A 22,131-nucleotide genomic window follows, 5' to 3' on the forward strand; every position below is an offset into this window, starting at 1 on the left:
TTGTTAGCTGGGTATAGGTAAATAGGCTCCTGCTAAACCGGAAAACGGTTCGGTGACTCCCTTCTGACTTCACCTCTGTTGGGTTATATTCGCTTAGGGTTTCGACCACCAGGTTTCCCGTCCAAAGGCCTGTCGCGTTTACCCACCGAAGCACTGTAGGCATCTATGGCAGTAGAAGCCCCGATTGCCGGTGTCGGTTAGATGCATTGAAAGTGGCCATCATTATTATGGATCCTAACTGTAGAGAGAGAAAAAGTGAGTGAGAGAAACTCAACAGCTGCCATCACCGATATGCACGGATTTGGCATCGGCCACGATTCGCATGTCCGGCAATGCGGTTTGTAACGAGAGACATCACGGCATAACAATTCTACGGGAACTAGCGTGATTTTACATTCTCGCGGTTTGTGATAGAAATCTTTTAATAAAGGACTGGTGCTGTATAATGGGGAAATATTTTCGGCATTCCGCGATTCAACGCAGGCTAATTCCCAACAAACTCAACGAGCTCCGATAGGGAGTCCGAGAGCCTATTTTTTTTTTTTTTTTTTTTTTTTTTTTTTTTTTTTTTTGTTTCAGGTGAAGGGGAAATTTGCATCCAAACCCCTGAGGTGACCAACCTCAGGGAGTGTGGGGTTGGTTTGAATCAGTGACCGGACCCACTAAAACCCCTTCAGTCTCCAGCCCATAATACTCCCCGGGACCACCGCTAGGTATTGCTTCGGGGAGCGGCTTTTGTGCTCTGTGCACCCTCTTGGTTCTTTAGGTCTTTTTGCTAACTTAGCTAACTAACCTGGAGACTGGCCGTTAGCTAACACTGGCGTGTCGGTGGTCAACCTGTCGCCTGTTTTGCAATTCTAAAACTATTTGAGAGGCGGCTGTACAAACCGCCCTCCAAATGTTTGGGTCTTTACACATCCTCCGAACTAGGTTGTCCGGAGTGGTGTCTGGCCCGCTCACTACCATCATGTCGCTCCGCGCATGCACAAAACGAGGGCACACGAAGAAGACATGCTCAGCAGTCTCTTCCGCATCCGCGCACTCGGGACACATGGGGGACCCCGCATGTCCGAATCTGTGTAGATACTGCCTAAAGCAACCATGGCCTGACAGAATCTGTGTCAGATGGAAGTTCACTTCTCCATGGCGCCTCCCGACCCATCCGGATACATCCGGAATAAGTCGATGCGTCCATCTACCCTTCGCGGAATTGGACCACTCCTGCTGCCATCTGATCATCGAGAATGATCTTCTGGTACCTCGTATGCCCCTTGTGTCACGTTGATCGAAGCATTCTACGTCCTCCTTAATGGCTATGCTGATAGGCAACATGCCGGACAGGACGCAGATTGCGTCGTATGACACAGTTCGATACGCGCTCGCAACCCTCAGGCACATGAGCCTGTAGGTACTTTCCAACTTACTCCGATGTTTACTAGTACCTAGTGCTTTGGACCACACTGGCCCGCCATATCTCAGTATGGACGAAGTCACGCTAGCTAGAAGTTTCCGCTTGCTGCCGTACACTGCTGAGCTATTGGACATCATGCGAGATAATGCTGCAATAGCCATTGAAGCCTTCTTGCAGGCATATTCGACATGGCTCCCGAAGGCGAGCTTGTCATCGATCATCACCCCCAGCAGCTTCAGGGAGCGCTTAGAGGCGATGGTGCAATTCCCGACACTGATCAACGCCTGTTGCTTCGACTTGCGGTTATTGACAACTGAAATCTCCGTCTTATGATGCGCCAGCTCCAGTTTTTTGGAGCGCATCCAGTCCTCGACGACGCTTATAGAGTGCGAAGCCGTCAACTCAACCTCCTCGATCGACTCGCCGTAGACCTCAAGTGTGATGTCGTCCGCAAATCCAACGATCACAACCCCTTGGGGGAGCTTTAGTTTCAGCACTTCATCGTACATGATATTCCACAGTACCGGGCCCAGGATGGAACCTTGTGGAACCCCTGCGGTAATTGGGACACATTTTTGACCCTCGTCTGTGCTGTAAACTAGCACACGATTCTGGAAATAATTTTCCAGAATCCTGTACAAAGACACCGGAATGTCTAGTTTCCGAAGCGAGTGGGCTATGGAATCCCAGCTAACACTATTGAACGCATTTTTCACGTCCAACGTGACGATTGCGCAATAGCGAATGCCCCATCTTTTACGCTGGAGTGCTACCTCTGCTGTTTTGGTGACGGACATAATAGCATCCACCGTAGACTTGCCTTTTCGGAAGCCGAACTGGTTACTCGACAGACCGTTTGCACATTCGGTGTACCTAACCAGTCTATTGAGAATAACCTTCTCGAGCACCTTACCCGCCGTATCGAGCAGACATATCGGTCTGTATGCCGACGGGTCACCAGGTGGTTTCCCTGTCTTCGGCAATAAGACCAGCTTCTGTCGCTTCCATCTGTCTGGGAATGTACAGTCATCCAGGCACTTCTGCATGACTTCCCGAAATAGTCTGGGGGCCTCTTTGATGGCCTTCTTCACAGCCAGATTCGGAATCCCATCCAATCCCGGTGCCTTGCTCACCTTCAGGGAGTTGGCGATCGCGATGAGTTCCTCATTCGTAACCGTTTCCGCCTCCTCTGCCTCGGCACGGCTAACGCCGTCACTCATATATTGGGTGTTCGGCAGGTTGGCCGACCACCTCTGGTCTGAGTTTGAGATACTGGAACGTCGGTGAAGTGACTCGCCAGCCGGAGGCCAAGGATTTGGCTCGTGGCGTGGAAAGAGTCCCTCTATGATCCGCTCAAGCATCGCTGGTGATTTTTCTGCGGGCGCCATCGCACCCTTAGTCTTGGCCATCACCATCCTATAGGCGTTACCCCACGGGTTAGTGTTGGCACTAGCGCACAGTCTTTCGAAGCACGCACGTTTACTAGCTTTTATTGCTCTCTTAAGCGCCGCTCTTGCGGAACTGAATTCCCCTCGACGATCTTCCCTTTCTTCGTCGGTTCGCGCACGTTGAATCCTTCTTCTCGCTTGAAGACACGCTCTGCGGAGGTCCGCTATCGCGTCGGTCCACCAGTAGACTGGTGGCCTTCCATGCCTAGGCTGGCGGTTCCTAGGCATAGTGGCGTCGCACGCCCGCGAAAGTATGGCAACAAGTTGATCAGCGCTCGGGTTACGAATTCTGCTTGCCTCGTGTTCTAGTCTAATTGCTTCCGCAAATACCTCTTCGTTGAAGTGTGATATCCTCCACCCGCGAGGAGCTGGAGTGTTAATTCTACTCGCCACATGCGGTCTCGTTTTACAGTCTACGCTATAACAGACCGCCAGATGGTCGCTATGAGTGTAGCCATCGTCTACCCTCCAGTTCGTGATCAATCCTGGACTACAGAATGTCACATCGATGATCGACTCCGCGCCGTTTCTACTGAAGGTGCTCTTCAAGCCGACGTTGGCCAGATCTATGTTGAGCTTCGCCAAAGCCTCCAACAAGATCCGGCCTCTCTGGTTTGTGCGTCGACTTCCCCACTCAGTTGCCCATGCGTTGAAGTCGCCCGCCACTACCAACGGTGATAGACCGATCAGCTCCCCGGTGGCTCGGTCGATCATCCTTGCGAACTGCTCGGTAGACCAACGAGGCGGAGCATAGCAGCTGCAGTAGTACACTCCGTTCACCTTGGCAACCGCGTATCCTTCGTTTGAAGTTGACACTATCTCTTGAACCGGGAACCTGCTCGTCGTCCATATTGCCGCCATACCGGACCCGTCCGAAATCCAGTTACCGTTTCCGGAAGGAATTCGGTAGGGGTCCGAGATTATGGCGATGTCCGACAACGACTCAGTGACTGCTTGGTATAGCAGTTGCTGAGCCGCGAAGCAGTGGTTCAAATTTAGCTGTGTCACTCTCATGCCCGTGGCTTGCTAGTCGGCTTACCGGCCGTGCACCTCGGGCCTCCCATTATGTGCTTTGCGTCACGCTTCCCGGCGCACGCCAAGCACTTCGGGGGCTCTCCGCAGTCTTTGCTTTTGTGGCCTGCAGCACCACACCGCCTGCATAGGGAGCTCCTGTCAGGCCCTTTGCAGCTAAAGGACTTGTGTCCTTGCTCGAAGCATCGAAAGCAGACCTCCGGCGGCTGGTAGATGCTGAGTGGGCACATTGACCAGCCCACTTTGAGCCTCGCTACCTTTAGCGCCTGGTTTGCGTCTACTGACGAAAGCCTGACAGTGGCGGTCTGGGTTCCTACTGGGCCTTTGCGCAGTCGAACTGCCTCTGGTGCCACAACCACTTCGCACTGCTCCTTGAGGGCATCCACGACTTCGCATGCCTCGGTGACTTCGTCCAGGTATTTAAGTTGTAGGGTTACCTGCGACGTGAGTGCCCGAACCTGCACTCTATCTCCAAGCGCCTCTTGGGCCAATGCCCGATAGGCTGGGCCCTTGTTTCTGGCTTCTTTGCGGAGCTCAACGATCATTTCTCCCTTGCGGGATCGGCGGATGCTACGCACATCTGCCCCCAGATCTTTGAGCTTCGCATCGCCTCTCATTGCCTTAAGGACTTCCGAGTACTTTGACTCTTCTGTCTTAAGGATGAGTGCGTCGCCCTTATTTTTAACTTTCTTCGTCGCAGGATTTGTAACCGGATGCGGTTTTTTGGCCACCACTTTTTGGTTCCTACTCCTTCCCGGAACCGTTACCCACGGGTTACCGGGAGCCTTCTGCTCCTTGGCTGCCACCGTGGGCGTTGCTTGCGCCACTCCTACACCGGTCTGAGGGCTGTTTGCGATTAAACGCTTCTTGGTGCCCCCGGGGGCCGTCTCTCCCGGGGACTGTCGCGTTCGTTTGGCAGCTGGCCCTGCCGCGCAAACCGCCGCAAACGTGCTAGCGTCCGTTTGGACCGACTTCGTCGCCAGCTCGGTCACCTTCGTCTCCTCTTTCTCCGCAGCCGCAGCTTTCATTTCGAGCTCGGCGTGCTCCTTTTTCGCAGCATCGACGGAGGACCGAAGCATGTAGAGGGCCTGCTTCAAGTACTTCGTCGTATTGCTGCTATTGCCGAGAGCCTATTTGAGAGGAGTATATATATATATATATATATATATATATATATATATATATATATATATATATATATATATATATATATATATATATATATATATATATATATATATATATATATATATATATATATATATATATATATATATATATATATATATATATATATATATATATATATATATATATATATATATATATATATATATATATGTATATATATATATATATATATATATATATATATATATATATATATATATATATATATATATATATATATATATATATATATATATATATATATATATATATATATATATATATATATATATATATATATATATATATATATATCCTATCCTTTCCTGACTTGCGCCGGTCGGGGGTGTCATAGTTGCTCATAAGGCGCTATGGCAGCCGCCCCTAGCCATGGCCTCAGTGCTTCGGCATAGACTACCATGGGACCAGATAGGCGACCACTCCAGTATGGATAAGGATAGCGGCTGGAAGGGGGACCCACTTAACAAAAATGAACAGTTATAATGAAGATCAACAATTGGGCGCAGATGGGTTGAAAAACCCGTTTGCACGAGGAGGCATCCAGAGGTCTCCGCCGAGAAAGGCGGAGATGGATGCAGTAAAGGACGCCTGCGAAGACGGCAAAGGCAGTACGCCTACCGGATCGACGCAAGACATCGCAGTGGCTGGTCCACTGTTGATAAAGGCGGTCGGAAGACAGCGAGACACGCTACCGAAGGTAGTAGCGCTGTCGGAGCAGCTCGATGCCATAATCGAGTTTGCGAAAAGTCGCACCAACACGACGAAGTACCTGAAGCAGGCTCTCTACATGCTTCGGTCCTCCGTCGATGCTGCGAAGAAGGAGCACGCCGAGCTCAAGGCAAGAGCGGTGGCTGCAGAGAAGAATGCAACGGAGGTGACCGGAAGGGCGAAGAAGTCGGTCCAAACGGACACCTGCATGTTTGCAGCGGTTTGCGCCTCCGGGTCAGCCGCAAAAAGAGCAAGGCAGTCTCCGGGGGAAGCCCCCGAGAACAGCAAGAAACGGTTGGTTGTGCTAAGCCCGCGAGATAGCACACCAACGGCCTCCAAGTCCGCCGAAAAGTCTGCCGAAGTGGCAGCTACGGGAAACCCTTGGGTTACCGTGGGAGGAAGGAAGCGCCAAAAGACAGCAAGCGCAACGACGAGAAGGCGACAGATCGTCCAAAAATGGGAAAGAAGGCGCGAAGCAGGGGCGACGCCCTCATACTCAAGACGGAGGGGTCCAAGTACTCCGAAGTCTTGAAGAAAATGAGAGGCGAAACCCAGCTCAAGGATCTGGGAGCGGATGTGCGGACCATCCGTCGTTCTCGCACCGGCGAGATGATCCTTGAGCTTCGTAAGGATGCTAAAAACAAGGGCGCTGCCTACAAGACGGTAGCCGAGCAGGTCCTCGGGAAAGATGTGCAAATTCGGGCACTCACCTCAGAGGTGACTCTCCAGCTCAAAAACCTGGATGAAATCACCGAGAGGTGCGATATTGCACAGGCCCTCAAGGAGAAGTGCGGAGTGGAAGTAGCCACTGAGGTAATTCGCCTCCGAAAGGGTCCAGCGGGGACCCAGGTGGCCACTTTCCGGCTTGCATCGGCCGATGCAACTCTGGCCCTGAAGACAGCCAAACTTAAGGTTGGCTGGTCAGTATGTCCCCTGAGCATACTCCAGCAGCCGGACGTTTGCTTCAGGTGTTTCGAGGGAGGACACAAGTCCTGGACCTGCAAGGGGCCCGATAGGAGCCAGTTATGTAGGCGTTGTGGTGGTGCTGGCCATAAAGCTAAAGACTGCGGGGAGCCTCCCAAGTGCTTGGTATGTACTGGAAAACGGGACGCCAAGCACTTTATGGGAGGCCCACGGTGCCCAGCCGGTAAGGGGGCCACGAAACCACGGGCGTGAGGGTGACACAATTGAACCTGAACCATTGCTATGCGGCACAGCAGCTGCTATACCAAGCAGCGTCTGAGTCGCGGTCGGACATCGCAATCGTATCGGACCCCTACTGCATTCCTCCCGGAAACGGTAATTGGGTTGCAGATAAGTCCAGTACGGCGGCCATATGCACGACCAGCAAGTTTCCGGTTCAGGAGGTTGTGTCAACCTCAAATGAAGGATACGCGGTTGCCAAGGTGGACGGAGTGTTCTACTGCAGTTGTTATGCTCCGCCGCGTTGGTCTATCGAAAGGTTCACCCAGATGGTCGATTTGTTATCTATGGAGCTGACGGGACTAACACCCTTAGTAGTGGCGGGCGACTTCAACGCTTGGGCTGTTGAGTGGGGAAGCCGCCGCACGAACCGGAGGGGTCAGATCTTGTTGGAAGCTTTGGCAAAGCTCAACCTAGATCTGGCCAACGTTGGAACCAAGTGTACATTCAGCAGAAATGGTGCGGCGTCGATCATCGACGTGACGTTCTCCAGCCCAGGACTGATCGTGAACTGGAGGGTAGACGATGGCTACACCTATAGTGACCACCAGTCGGTCTGCTATAGCGTAGTCCAGAACGTGAGGCGGCAGGCGACGGGTAGAGCCAATACTCCGACCGTCCGCGGGTGGAAGACATCGCATTTCGATGCCGAGGTATTTGCAGAAGCAATGAGAAGAGAGCACGAAGGAGGCAGTTGGCTCCGCCCGAGTGCTGACCAATTAGTTGCCACATTATCGCGGGCGTGCGACGCCACCATGCCTAGGACCCGCCAACCTAGGAATGGTAAGTCACCGGTATACTGGTGGACCGACGCGATAGCGGACCTCCGTAGCGCGTGCCTCCGTGCAAGACGGATGTTGCAATGTGCACGTACCGATGCACAGAGGGTAGAGCGCCGTGTAGTATTCGGCGCTTAAAAGTGCGATAAAGGCGAGCAAAAGGGCCTGCTTCGATAGGCTATGCGCGAGTGCCAATACGAATCCGTGGGGCAACGCCTACAGAGTCGTAATGGCGAAGACCAAAGGCGTGTTGGCGCCTGCAGAGCGATCACCAGCGATGCTGGAGCGTATCATCGAGGGACTCTTTCCACGACACGAGCCAAATCCTTGGCCTCCGGTTGCTGAGTCTCACGTCCGACGTTCCAGTATCTCAGACACAGACCAGGGATGGTCGGCCAACCTGCCGGGCATCCAATCCGTGAGAGACGGCAGCCGTGCAGAGGTTGTGGAGGAGGTAAGGGTTACGAATGAGGAACTCATCGTGATCGCCAACTCCCTAAAGGTGAGCAAGGCACCGGGACCGGATGGAATCCCGAACTTGGCCATCAGGACGGCCATGAAAGTGGCCCCCGATCTATTTCGAGCAGTCATGCAGAAGTGCCTGGATGACTGCCTCTTTCCGGACAGGTGGAAGCGACAGAGATTGGTGCTGTTGCCGAAGGCTGGGAAACCGCCAGGGGACCCATCGGCATACAGACCTATCTGTCTGCTGGACACTACGGGCAAGGTGCTTGAGAGGATTATCCTCAACAGACTGGTGAAGTACACAGAGGGTGTAAACGGTCTGGCAAGTAACCAGTTCGGCTTCTGGAAAGGTAGATCCACGCTGGATGCTATTCTCTCTGTCACCAAGACGGCAGAGGTAGCACTCCAGCGTAAGAGTTGGGGCATTCGCTATTGCGCAATCGTCACGCTTGACGTGAAGAATGCATTCAATAGCGCCAGTTGGGACTCCATAGCGCTCGCGCTTAGGAGCATCCACGTACCGGTGTCGTTGTACAAGATTTTGGAAAATTATTTCCAGAATCGGGTACTAGTTTACAACACGGAGGAGGGTCAGAAGTGCGTCCCAATCACCGCAGGGGTACCGCAAGGTTCCATCCTGGGCCCGGTGTTGTGGAATGTCATGTATGACGGGGTGTTGAAACTAAAGTTCCCTGTAGGGGTTGTGATCGTCGGTTTCGCAGACGACATCACGCTAGAGGTCTACGGCGAGTCGATCGAAGAGGTCGAGTTGACGGCCGCGCACTGCATACGCAAGGTCGAAGACTGGATGCACTCTAGGAAACTGGAGTTAGCGCACCATAAAACGGAGGTTACGGTTGTGAACAACCGCAAATTAGAGCAACAGGCGGTGGTCAGAGTCGGTGACTGCACCATTACCTCAAGGCGTTCCTTGAAGCTCTTGGGGGTTATGGTTGACGATAAGCTCACATTTAAGAGTCACGTCGACTATGCCTGTAAGAGGGCTTCAACGGCCGCTGCAGGACTATCTCGAATGATGTCCAATAGCTCAGCGGTATATGGCAGCAAGCGTAAACTTCTTGCCAGCGTGGTTTCGTCCATACTTAGGTATGGTGGGCCAGCGTGGTCCAAAGCGTTAGGTACCAACAGTCATCGTCGTAAACTGGAAAGTACCTACAGGCTCATGTGCCTGAGGGTTGTGAGCGCGTACCGTACAGTGTCATACGACGCAATCTGCGTCCTGTCCGGCATGATGCCTATCAGCATAGCCATTAAGGAGGACGTAGAATGCTTCGATCAACGTGACACAAGGGGTATACGAGGCACCAGAAGGTCATTCTCGATGATCAGATGGCAGCAGGAATGGTCCAATTTCGCAAAGGGTAGATGGACGCATCGACTTATTCCGGACGTATCCGGATGGGTCGGGAGGCGCCATGGAGAAGTTAACTTCCACTTGACACAGATTCTGTCAGGTCATGGTTGCTTCAGGCAGTATCTACACAGATTCGGGCATGCGGGGTCCCCCATGTGTCCCGAGTGCGCGGATGCGGAAGAAACTGCTGAGCATGTCTTCTTCGTGTGCCCTCGTTTTGTGCATGCGCGGAGCGGCATGATGGTAGTGAGCGGGCCAGACACCACTCCGGACAACCTAGTTCGGAGGATGTGTAAAGACCCAAACATTTGGAGGGCGGTTTGTACAGCCGCCTCTCAAATAGTTTTAGAATTGCAAAACAGGCGACAGGTTGACCACCGACACGCCAGTGTTAGCTAACGGCCAGTCTCCAGGTTAGTTAGCTAAGTTAGCAAAGAGATCTATAGAACCAAGAGGGTGCACAGAGCACAAAAGCCGCTCCCCGAAGCAATACCTAGCGGTGGTCCCGGGGAGTATTATGGGCTGGAGACTGGAGGGGTTTTAGTGGGTCCGGTCACTGATTCAAACCAACCCCACACTCCCTGAGGTTGGTCACCTCAGGGGTTTGGATGCAAATTTCCCCTCCACCTGAAACAAAAAAAAAAAAAAAAAAAAAAAAATATATATATATATATATATATATATATATATATATATATATATATATATATATATATATATATATATATATATATATATATATTTTTCATGCAGTTTGATTGTCAGAGCGTGGAGCGTTTGGTTTGAGCCCGTGTTAATAGAGACAAATTGTACTGAATTTTTAATAAGCTCATATACTCGGTCATCTTCTTCGTAGTGATGGCGAAATAGTCTATATCGGAGTTATTATTACTATAATATAACTATAATAAACAGATGGCGTATGCCGTTGATAATGGCTTTTATTCTTGATGGTTATGTTGAGGATAACGATTGCGAGTAACAATTAAAAGTTTGGAAGCGGGTAAATTAACTGGATAAATTGCTGCAACTTGTCACCTGTCAAAATCAAATCCGCAAAATGTTTATGTCTAACAAAGTCCGTTTTTGCAGTTCCTATGAATAAATAAATTTATGTGTTGAGAGCAGCATCAACAACAAGCGAATCGTGAAATAATAGAACAGAGTCCACCTTAAGTTGTTGTAATTGAAATAAATGGGTCTCTGTTTGTGTCGTTCTCTTCTGCTCTTTTAGCTAGTGACGTTAGTCACCCCTCGGCTACTGGATGAGGAGAGAGACCAAGGATGCAAGCTCACAACAAAATTGCAGGACAACTAGTGATTCCGCAGCAGCGATGGGGCACTGATTTCTACAAATGAATTGCATCAGAGTTTCTATCACTTGTGTGTTTATATGTAGGTAACTGAATGTGATAATGAGACAGCTCGAAGGGATTGGATGTCAGATAAAGTTTTTCATAACGGAAGCAATATTCCTGACTTCGTCCATTCAGACATGAAATACTCAGATTTGGAGGATCGAAGTAAACCACGAACGCGAACGGACGCAATTTTTCGCTGTGTCACAATTTGCTCGTTGAATATACTTAAATTTATTGTTCTCGGATAGTGTTTCATAAATGTAATCGTAAACTGAATCAAATCAAAGGTAAAGTTGCTAGTCGAGCAAAAATCAGCCCGGAAATTGTGAATTCAGACTTCAAGTGACTAATAAGCAACTAACTGTGACAATTCTGGTCTATCAGCACCAGGAAAGAGGAAAAAAATTGTGTATGTTATGTAATGGTGTCGAGTTTAGTGCGCTGGACAAGGGTGCTTTTTAGTGCGGCCTCAATTTCAGCTGCAGCCAGGAGCCAGCTCAATTCAAGTGTTTGTTAGAAGTTGAGATCGGTTGTGAAACTTCCGCCTAATCAACCACAGTGTCGGTTAAATATTGTGTGAGAAAAAGTAAGGACAGGCAACAGCCTAAACTTATTCCCAATCTGATCCGGATGACATAGGTGAGAGCGTTCCTTTTATTGTTTTCAATAGTTTATTTGACACGGCACGATACAATTTATGTTTAACTGAGCCAAGTACATTTTTTTTTAAATTCTAAATTAGCAGGGAAAAGAGGGAGGCCTTTTCTTTATTCTCGCGGCCGACTACGAGCTAGTGGGGATTTAAGGTGAGAGGAGGGGTGTTACAATTTTGTTTTTAATTATTTTATATTACAGAATGTATTCATTTGTACGTGGCTAACCAGTGATGTTCTGTTTGAGCAGTTTTGGTCTGAGGTGTCTGCGTAAACATAGAGATGCCGAGTCTTCATTTTAGTGTCTCCAGCCGGGTGTATCATTCTCTTTCAGTTTGTGACAGAAATTGTATTCTAGCAAATAGATAAAAGAAATCAAATTTTAATGCCAGCATTTTTTATAAACCCGTATAGTTGTGTTATGTACTGGAGATCACCGCTTCCCAGAATGTCTCTAACGGGTACGTTCGGTTGTTTTCCTCGGGCCCGAAGGGAATCTATAAGCTCAGACCTAACACCACAGTATTCGGTACACGACCAAACAACATGCTCGATGTCATGGTAGCCATCGCCACAAACGCAGTGATAACTGTCTACAAGCCCTATACGAAAGAGATGCGTGTTTAACGTATAGTGATTGGACATAAGTCTGGACATCACGCGAATGAAGTCCCGACCTACATCCAACCCCTTGAACCATGCTTTCGTCGATACCTTAGGAAAAATGGAATGTAGCCACCGTCCCAGTTCATCTGAGTTCCATGATGATTGCCAACTGTTGAGTGTTCTCTGACGCAAAATGCTATAAAATTCATCATAAGCAAATGGTCTTTCATAAATATCGCCGTCAATAGCACCCACCTTAGCTAAAGAGTCAGCCTTTTCGTTACCCGGAATCGAGCAATGAGAAGGGACCCACGCTAAGGTAACCCGGTAATTTTTATCTGTTAAAGCACTTAAAAACCGCCGTATTTTCCCCAGGAAATACGGGGTGTGCTTCACAGGCTTCATTGATCGCAGAGCCTCAATGGCACTGAGACTATCTGTGAAGATGAAGTAGTGGTCTATGGGTAGGGTTTCGATGATTCCAAGAGAGTACTGAATAGCAGCAAGTTCTGCGACGTACACGGAAGCAGGAGCATCGAGTTTGTAGGAGGCGGTAAAATTTTCGTGGAAAACACCGAAGCCAGTGGACTCATCTAGATTAGATCCGTCAGTGTAAAACCTTTTATCATAACTAACATGTTTAAACTTATTGGAAAAAATCTTAGGGATCTCTTGGGGTCGCAATTGATCCGGGATACCAGAAATGTCTTGTTTCATGGTGGTGTCGAAGAATATAGCATTATTAGAAGTAGCTAAAAGTGCGACATTGGAGGAATCGTATGAAGAAGGATTAATATCTTGAGCCATATAGTCAAAATATAAAGTCATAAATCTGGATTGAGATTGAAGGTCGACCAACCTCTCGAAATTTTCAATTACTAATGGGTTCATAACTGTGCATCGAATTAGCAACCGGTAAGAGAGATTCCAAAAACGATGTTTCAACGGAAGAATACCCGCTAACACTTCAAGACTCATCGTATGGGTCGACTGCATGCAACCCAAGGCAATACGCAAACAACGATATTGTATTCTCTCTAATTTTATAATGTGCGTGTTCGCGGCGGAGCGAAAGCAGAAACAGCCGTACTCAAGAACTGACAATATCGTTGTTTGGTATAACCTTAGAAGGTCTCCTGGGTGAGCACCCCACCAAGTTCCGGCAATCGTACGAAGAAAATTAATCCTCTGTTGGCATTTTTGTGTCAGATACCTAATATGACAAGCCCAGGTGCATTTAGAGTCGAACCAGACCCCGAGATATTTAGCGACTAAAACCTGAGAGATCGTTTTACCCGTTAGTAGGAGCTGCAGCTGAGCTGGGTTATGCTTCCTAGAAAAAACGACCAGCTCAGTTTTCTCCGGAGAGAATTCGATACCCAGCTTAAGAGCCCATTCAGACAAATTGTCTAAGGTATCTTGCAATGGTCCTTGCAGATCGCTAGCCTTGCCACCAGTAATGGATACAACGCTATCGTCTGCAAGTTGCCTTAGCGTGCATGAATTTGCAAGACATTCATCGATGTCATTGACGTAAAAATTATATAAGAGAGGACTTAAACATGAGCCCTGGGGGAGGCCCATGTAACTAATTCGGGAAGTTGTCGAATCGCCATGTGAGAAATACATATGCTTTTCTGACAACAAATTGAGCAAAAAGTTATTCAAGCTTGGTGAAAGTCCCTGCGAATGAAGTTTCGCGCTTAAAACTTCTACAGAGACAGAGTCAAAAGCCCCCTTAATATCCATGAACGCAGAAGCCATTTGCTCTTTTCGAGCAAAGGCAAGTTGAATTTCAGTAGAAAGCAACGCTAGGCAATCGTTCGTCCCTTTGCCCCGGCGAAAGCCAAATTGAGTATCTGAAAGTAACCCGTTTGTTTCGACCCATTTGTCTAACCGTAAGAGGATCATTTTCTCCATTAATTTCCGGAGGCAAGAGAGCATCGCAATCGGCCTATATGAATTGTGATCAGAGGCAGGTTTCCCGGGTTTCCGAATAGCAATGACTTTTACCTCCCTCCAGTCATGCGGAACAATATTTAGCTCAAGAAACTTGTTGAACAAATTCAACAAGCGTCTTTTTGCAGAGTCGGGTAGATTCTTCAACAGGTTGAATTTTATTCTATCTAACCCTGGAGCCTTATTGTTGCACGACAGGAGAGCCATTGAAAATTCCAACATCGAAAATGGAGGCTCTTCCGTAGTTACTAATAACGCGTCGCGAAAGGTTTTCTGTTCCGGTACAGAGTCCGGACAGACCTTTTTGGCAAAATCGAGTATCCAGCGATCTGAATACTCCTCGCTTTCATTCGAAACGTCACGGTTCCGCATGCGCCTGGCGGTATCCCAAAGAGTGCTCATCGCTGTTTCCCTGGACAACGCGTTTACGAACCGCCGCCAGTACCCGCGTTTTTTCGCCTTTACTAAGCTCTTCATCTGCCTGCCCAGTGCCTCGTACTTTCGAAGCAGGTTGACAGTGCCGTACTCCCGGTAGTCCTTATACGCCGCGGACCTTCGCGCGTACAGCTCAGAGCACTCTTTGTCCCACCATTTGTTGGGAGGGCGCTGTCTAATCGTTACCCCGGGTATCGGTTTCGTCTGAGCTTGAGTCGCGGCGTCGATTATCAAGCCAGCTAAGAACGCGTATTCTTCCTCCGGAGGAAGTTCCTCGTGAGTCTCGATAGATTGCGCTATAATAGACTCATAACACTTCCAATCAATATTACGTGTAAGGTCGTAGGAAATATTGATTGGGTTCGGGGAAGTTGAACCATTAGCAATTGATATAACGATTGGAAGATGATCACTACCGTGGGGATCGTTGATTACTTTCCACCGGCAATCTAACGCTAGTGATGTCGAGCAAAGGGATAGGTCAAGCACGCTTTCACGTGCTGGAGGATTAGGTACACGTGTCGCTTCCCCAGTATTCAAAACTGTCATATTGAAGTCGTCGATCAAGTTACAGATTAAAGAAGATCGGTTGTCGTCGTACAGCGACCCCCATAGCGAACAGTGAGAATTAAAATCTCCCAATATCAAAAAAGGCGCGGGAAGCAACTCTGCTATATCAGTGAGATGCTTCTGTTCAATCCGCGCGGATGGAGGCATATATAACGAAACAAGGCATAGGTCTTTTCCATTCATATTCGTTTGAATGGCAACGACTTCAATATTCGAGATCGAGGGGAGGTCGATTCGGAAGAAGGAATAGCACTTTTTAATCCCTAAAAGTACCCCTCCACCGTGTGAGTCTCGATCTCGACGAATAATGTTAAAATCGTGGAAATTGAGTTGATCGTTTGAATTGAGAAAGGTTTCACAGAGCGCAAATACGTCACAATTGTATGTATTTATTAAATGAGAAAATAGATCGAATTTGGGGATGATACTTCTGCAATTCCACTGTAATACAGTGATAAAATTCCTAACCTCTTTCGCCGTATTAGTCATCGAAAGATATGATAGCTGAAATGAGGGGCCAAGTTGCTGCTAGTTGCATCAAAAAGGTTTTCACTGTAGGAAGAAGGGCAAGAAGAATATTTTGTAGGGGATCTGGTATGTTGAATGTTTTAAATATCCAGTCCACAATATCAGAAAATTTTATGAACCCTGTTTCTTTTTTATCTTCTGATCGAGAAATGGGTGCACGAGGGGTTTTTGGTGCCCCAGGAAGCGGTGGGTACTCCTGGTTTGATTTAAAATTAAAACCGGGAGGTACTTGCTTCGGTTTTTCTTCACCGCTTTCTTTTTGTGTTGGCTTATTGGTCATTCCGCTAGGGGTTATCTTGCGACCTTTGCGAGAAAGATTAGGAGAGTTGATCATTCTCCTCTTCCTAGATCCTTCTGGCATGGCATAAGAACACCCTTCGAGGGGATCGTCAGATGTACCCTCATCGGTTGGCAAAAAGGAAAAGATGTTTCCTGTCGAGGGTGGCTCAGCACTCTTCAGCATTTCTGCGAAAGAGCGCTTTGATCGTTCCTTGAGGGAACGCTTTATTTTTTCCTCGCGCTGTTTGTACGCGGGACACGCCGAAAGGTCATGCCGAGTTCCCTCGCAGTAAAGACACTTTTCAGTATCCTCACTGCAAGCGGTCTCAGCATGATTGCCTCCGCACTTGCTGCAGCGTGCCTTGTTGCAGCAGTAGGTGGCTGTATGACCTAACTGCTTGCAGTTTTGGCAATGCATGACCCGCGGTACGAACAGGCGTACAGGCAGACGAACCCTGTCCAAAGAGATGTAGTTCGGCAGTGCGGATCCGGCGAATGTTACACGGAAGGAATCCGAAGGGAAGAATTTCTTCTTCCCTTCTTCGATGGATACTGAATGCAATTGCTTGACATCCAGTATCTTTACATCTTGAATCAGGGGGTTCTTGAAGCAGCCAACCCCGTGACGCAAAATGTCATCGACCGTGAGGCTTCCTTCGGTAACCACACCGTCGATCTCCACGTCCTTGGCAGGGATGTACACGCGGTACTCTCTCGTGAAGAGCTCGTAGCTAGCAATTGCGTTTGCTTGCTTCAAGCTACTCACAACAACTCGCAGTTTGTTCGGTCTAACCTTTGTAATTTCGGTTACGTCCGAAAACTGTTTTGCCAGGTCCTTGCCGATTTGAATTATATTTAGAGGCTTCTTTATGGGCCTGAAGTAAACTACGAACGGACCTTTCGAAGCATCTGGGTAAGCTTTCACCCGTGTTGCCGGTACCCTTGGTACGGGGCTAGGTAGCGGGGAAGGTAGAGGGGAATTGATGGGGGAGATCTCAATCTCTTCCCCAGTTGTTTCCACATCCAGGAATAGTTGCACCTGCATGTCGTCCATTTTGCGGGAGCGTTACGCTCTACCGCACACAAACGATAAATATTCGAATGTGAGGGGGGGTCAAGTAGTTGCTATTAAATTTTAAAAACAATTTTTCAAACTACAATGGATCAAAATAAAAAAAAGGCAGTAATACTAATACTAATAACAATAGTAATAATAATAATAATAATAATAATAATAATAATAATAATAATAATAATAATGATAATAATAATAATAATAATAGTAATAATAATTATAATAATAACAATAATAATAATACTATTAATAATAATGATAAAAATTCTAAAGTGAATACTTCACCGAACGTCTAAGTCACGACCTCACGGCTGATAGTAGGATTAATCGAGCGTCTCCGCAGAACAAACAATGACGATCCAGCTTCGTGTTGTGACACAGTGGCCGTATCATACACGCGACCTTGTAGATGCCACTTGTAGTTGACTTCCACTCGCTCGATCGTATGGTGGTCCGTGCTGCTAGCGGGGTAACAGCGGTGCGGGAGAATTATTCTTGCTGATATATCAGCTGCGTATCGGATCACTGGCGGGGTAGCCTGCCCCTACCAGTGTGCAGAAGATGTTTCTGCCGATATATTGCAGGCTATTGTTATCGCACACAAGAACTAATCGAAAAAAAAAACACCCGTACGATAACTCGTGTATTGTTATTTTGCGAATCAAACGGAGATAAACAATTTGCGTCTAATCAAGACGAAAGCAAAACAACGAATGCGTTCCTTTTATATTTTATTATATTTTTCTTTAAATGCTGGAGGATTCGATCAATGGGATAGTGAACAAGCAGTCTATTCGTGTTCGCGTGCATTTAATATTTAGAAGTAGCCATTTTGGGATAAAATTCATGGAGTCGAAACTAAACTACGGTTAGAAGTAGAGTTTGAATACCCGGCTTCACGCGTATTGTTCTACACAAAATAGCGTTAGTGATAGAGACCCCCATTGGATCATAATTTGTTAACAGTGACTAAACAAAATAGCTAAAGTTGTTTTGGTAAACATGCACATGGATTATGAGAGTTTGAAATGTAAGTTTTGCTACTAACCAGAATCGATGCTAACTATTTTTCGATTTTTCTAGCTTTTGAATAGTCGTTTTGAATATTATTTTATAATTATGGCTAGTTTGGCGTTTTGTTCGCAAATTTGAGACTACGTTTAGGCAAATATGTGTACCTGCATTTTTCAAATTATTAGGGCTTTGGATGCATGGAATTTCGCCAATTTTTGTATTTGAGAGGCGACTCTTGCGTAGACAAACAAAAGAAAATCGACGTGAAACGCCGCGTCCATACGCGTCCACATCGGTAGAAAGGAATAGAGCGGTCGTGCATGATGCTTCGGTTCTGCCTTAAAGTCAGAAAATCGCTTTTTAAGAACAGACGAATGTCGTTGGTCGACCTGTTAAGCAGAAAGCCATATCTCCGGGTGACCGAATATCTACCGTTATAATTTTCGGTATAAAGAGGGTCCTTCACGAAGAAACGATAGAAGTGGCGAGACGTTAACGTGGACTCAACTCCAGTAGTTTTCGTAAAATCGTGTAGTCAGCTGAGATAAATCAATGGGAGATACGTTTCGGTAGTTGTATAAGGACTTCATAAACAGATATCCGAATGTCACGTCGATACCTTCCATGAGTTCGTGTTTTCTACAGATAGATTATCAACGCGATGTAGTTTTCGGTATAACCTCTTGGAGGAAACAATAGAAGTGTCGAGACGTTAACGTGGATAGAACTTTCGTAGCTCTCGTAACATTGTGTAGTCGGCTGAGATACACCAATGGGAGACTCTCTTCGGTAGTTGCATGATGATTTGTTGAGGGAATGTTCGAATATTTTAGTCTGTATTAATTTAATCGCAGTTCCGGTATTCTCGCGTGCCCTTTTTTCGGTGGTATATCAAACAGAACGAGTTCGAATCGCGTAATAATTTTCGCGGAGGTTAATATGAACTTGTAGGCGCGATATTTGCTATGAACCCGGTACCCGAATTCAGCGCATCGTTTACCAAAACGAAATCTGCTGCAAACCCTACCCTTTTCTCCAACATCCCAGTGATTTCTCGTGGAAGTGCAGAGGTGTTCTCGGCTTCCAATAAAGCGAGTATCACGTCAACATATTCCCATACACACTCCTTCTTTGACCTGCATTCGGATGCGGCCGGCGCTGGTATTGCCTAACATAAAGATAAGATCACCAGTTTTTACACATTGAGGATGAATGTTAGTCCCAAACATCACCCATTGGTTTTCTGTGTAATTACAGCTGATCTGGCAATAACGGAGTAGCAACCGCGGGCGGTCAATCATGCTCATGCTCATGCTCATGCTCAGACATAAAATACTCAGATTTGATTTGAGTCCAATGTTTTCTTATCAGAGCACAAGTAGAAATGAAAAATTTCATTAAGAACATCTCATCCGTAGCTGAGAAATTGTAAAAAAATGCACACACATATGCGTATGAACATATAAGGGTACCAATGAAAATCGATTTTTCGAGTTTCGTTAAGCGGTAGTGCTCAAAAGTTTCGTCTTCTCGAAAAATGTTATATACCACATTTCAGCTCAATCAGGCATGGGGAAGTTGTGTCTCAAAGCGGTACAAGTTTCACTTATTCAACGGATGAAGAATAGCACAGTTAATGAAATTGTAGATATCGGAAATTTTGTTAATGCCAAATGCCTTAGCAATGCGTAAACTCTGATTTCTCTTCAGCTGTCGAAAATATCTTTCGCCTTTTTAGCAATGCGCAAAACGTCGAGATCTGTTATTATCTTGAAAAAAAATTCCAAAAATAAAAATTACTTTCTGGAGCTTAGAAATTTTTGAGCTGGGAAACTCTCACCTCGAAAATTCCTTAGTCTCAGAAAATCGATCGCTCTGAAACACACGATTATTAGACGACTCTCATATTGATATAATTTATGTAGCAAATCCATAGTTTTTTCTTGATGAGGTAAGAATTTATTTTAATTGCAATTCTACGGTGCGTTTATGTTCCACGCTCGCGAAAACAAGCATATTTTGCCCTTGCCGTTCCATCGTCCAGAAGATTAAACACCTGACGCTTTTATAACATCGTTTAACCCCATTCCCAGCAGAGCAATTGTAAGCATTTTATTTGCGAACAATTATTTGCATATCAACTACCACCAGCACTACTACCTTGTCCAAGTACATAGCGCTGCTGTTACGAATCTCGTTGCATTTCATTACCAATTGCAGGTGGTCGTGATATTTCTGTCAAAAATAAAACGTGCAGTGAAATGCTGATTGGCTGCCGACACAAAGAACAGATGCGTTCACTGCATGTTCGCAATTCAATCCAAATCGACCAGTTCCGCTTTATCTGAAATGTTGCACAGGTGTTTCTTTACTATCAAGATATCCTTTGATGATATTCGTCGTTCATAAAAATCACGACTGCGGTTTCGAAGATGATACTGCGGAAAAATATCTAGAATCAAAACTCTTTGTTTTAGAAAAATGTATCTTAAAATCAAAAAATTCCGCGTTGCTAAATTTTTGTTATGTAAACATTTTTCGGTTTACCAGAGAAAAAGCTTTTGAATGCGGCGTTTTTTCGTTACACTTCTTACAGTATGCCACCCTACTAGAGTAAGATGTAGTCTCATGTCAAAAATACGGTGCTTATATCGCTGTCCGAAAGCACTTGTCACCGCATACGTGGGGTTGTTTCATGCTACACAAAAAAGATAATAATTTAGAAATTGCCTCTCGGCATTGGTAACATTCGGGAGTCACGTTTTGCGCTATAGCAGAAAGTAAACTTAGCACAACATAAAATAAACATTTGCCGTTAGTGTTTGCGTCTAGCTTCACAGTTCCATACCCAGGGAAGTAATAAACTAAATATCCTCACGGAAGTGAAACCGCATCCCAGCACGGCTAACCGGGCTGATCGAAAATTAATCCAAACCCTAAATTGAAACAGGAAACATTAGCTGCAAATGATTCCACCTATTGGGAATTTTAGTTGGAATTTCATACCTAATACCTTATAAATTGAAGCTAGTCGTAACAAAGACTGGATCCGTTTGAAACCACTGAAAAGTTTTTTGTTATTGTCCTTTTTTAAAGAGGTTATCAGCCACTAGGCTGGTTCACCTCTGGCACTGGAAAGTTGTCAGGTGCGCATTAAATGTTGATTTTTTTCCACTTTTGTGTCCTTTTCGTTTTCGCGGTTGTGCTACACTGTTTCGTGCATCGAACAAACGAACATTATCAAGCTATTTGTATGAATTTGTATAGCTTTTTTCCGTTGTTTCGTTATGGCCCTTTGGGTGTTTTTCAAACTTCACTTATTTTTAATCAGATTCAAAGAGGGTAGTTTAGGCGTAGAACAATAGCCATGAACGGTCATTTTACACCCTGAAACAAAAGTCTACGTTAATTTGACTTCGCTATTACCCTTTTTCTAACAGTGCGTCGGTTTTTTCTCATTTTTAATCAATAAAGAAATCTTAAATCTGAATTCTGGTGTTTGTAATTTATCGATGTGTTAACACCGTAATAACCCTTCATCGAAAATTTATGAAGAAAAAATGCATTTTCAAATATTCAAAGCTCGGGAGTGACGCATGATTATCCTCTTACGCACATCAATATGATTCCTTTTTCAGGGTTAATGCAAAAGTGCTACGCTGGTGTAGCACCACCGCAGAAGCGAAATCGACATTGCATTGTCTAATGAATTTCTTATAAGGCGTGTTAGGTGGCATCTGTAAATTACGTAACGGGGTGAGGGGAGGGAGGTTATTCTAGAGCGTTACGAGTTATCAAATAGGGGAGTGGGAGATACGATCAGCGTTCGTAACAAGTAATATCTTGCTTACCTCTCCGGGGAGGCCGTAATTTTACTCCAAAAACGAGCATTTTTATTGAACAACGCAGAGCAGAGGCAAACATACTAATCGACTGCGACTTACTTTCTGAAAACTTAATAAATGTCTGTGTGTGTGTGTAATAAACCCACGCGTTTTTTTCAACAATCACTTGGTTAGTTTCAATAAATTTGCATAAT

General features: G+C 46.2%; 1 protein-coding gene across 4 annotated transcripts in view; it reads right to left on the bottom strand.

Annotated features, from left to right (window-relative positions):
• LOC129733840 (neuronal acetylcholine receptor subunit alpha-7) overlaps positions 1-22,131 on the bottom strand; it is a 124,549-nt gene that overhangs the window by 17,061 nt on the left and 85,357 nt on the right. The window lies entirely within an intron of this gene.

The sequence above is a fragment of the Wyeomyia smithii genome, chromosome 1 (genome assembly GCF_029784165.1).
Source record: "Wyeomyia smithii strain HCP4-BCI-WySm-NY-G18 chromosome 1, ASM2978416v1, whole genome shotgun sequence".
NCBI lineage: Eukaryota > Metazoa > Arthropoda > Insecta > Diptera > Culicidae > Wyeomyia > Wyeomyia smithii.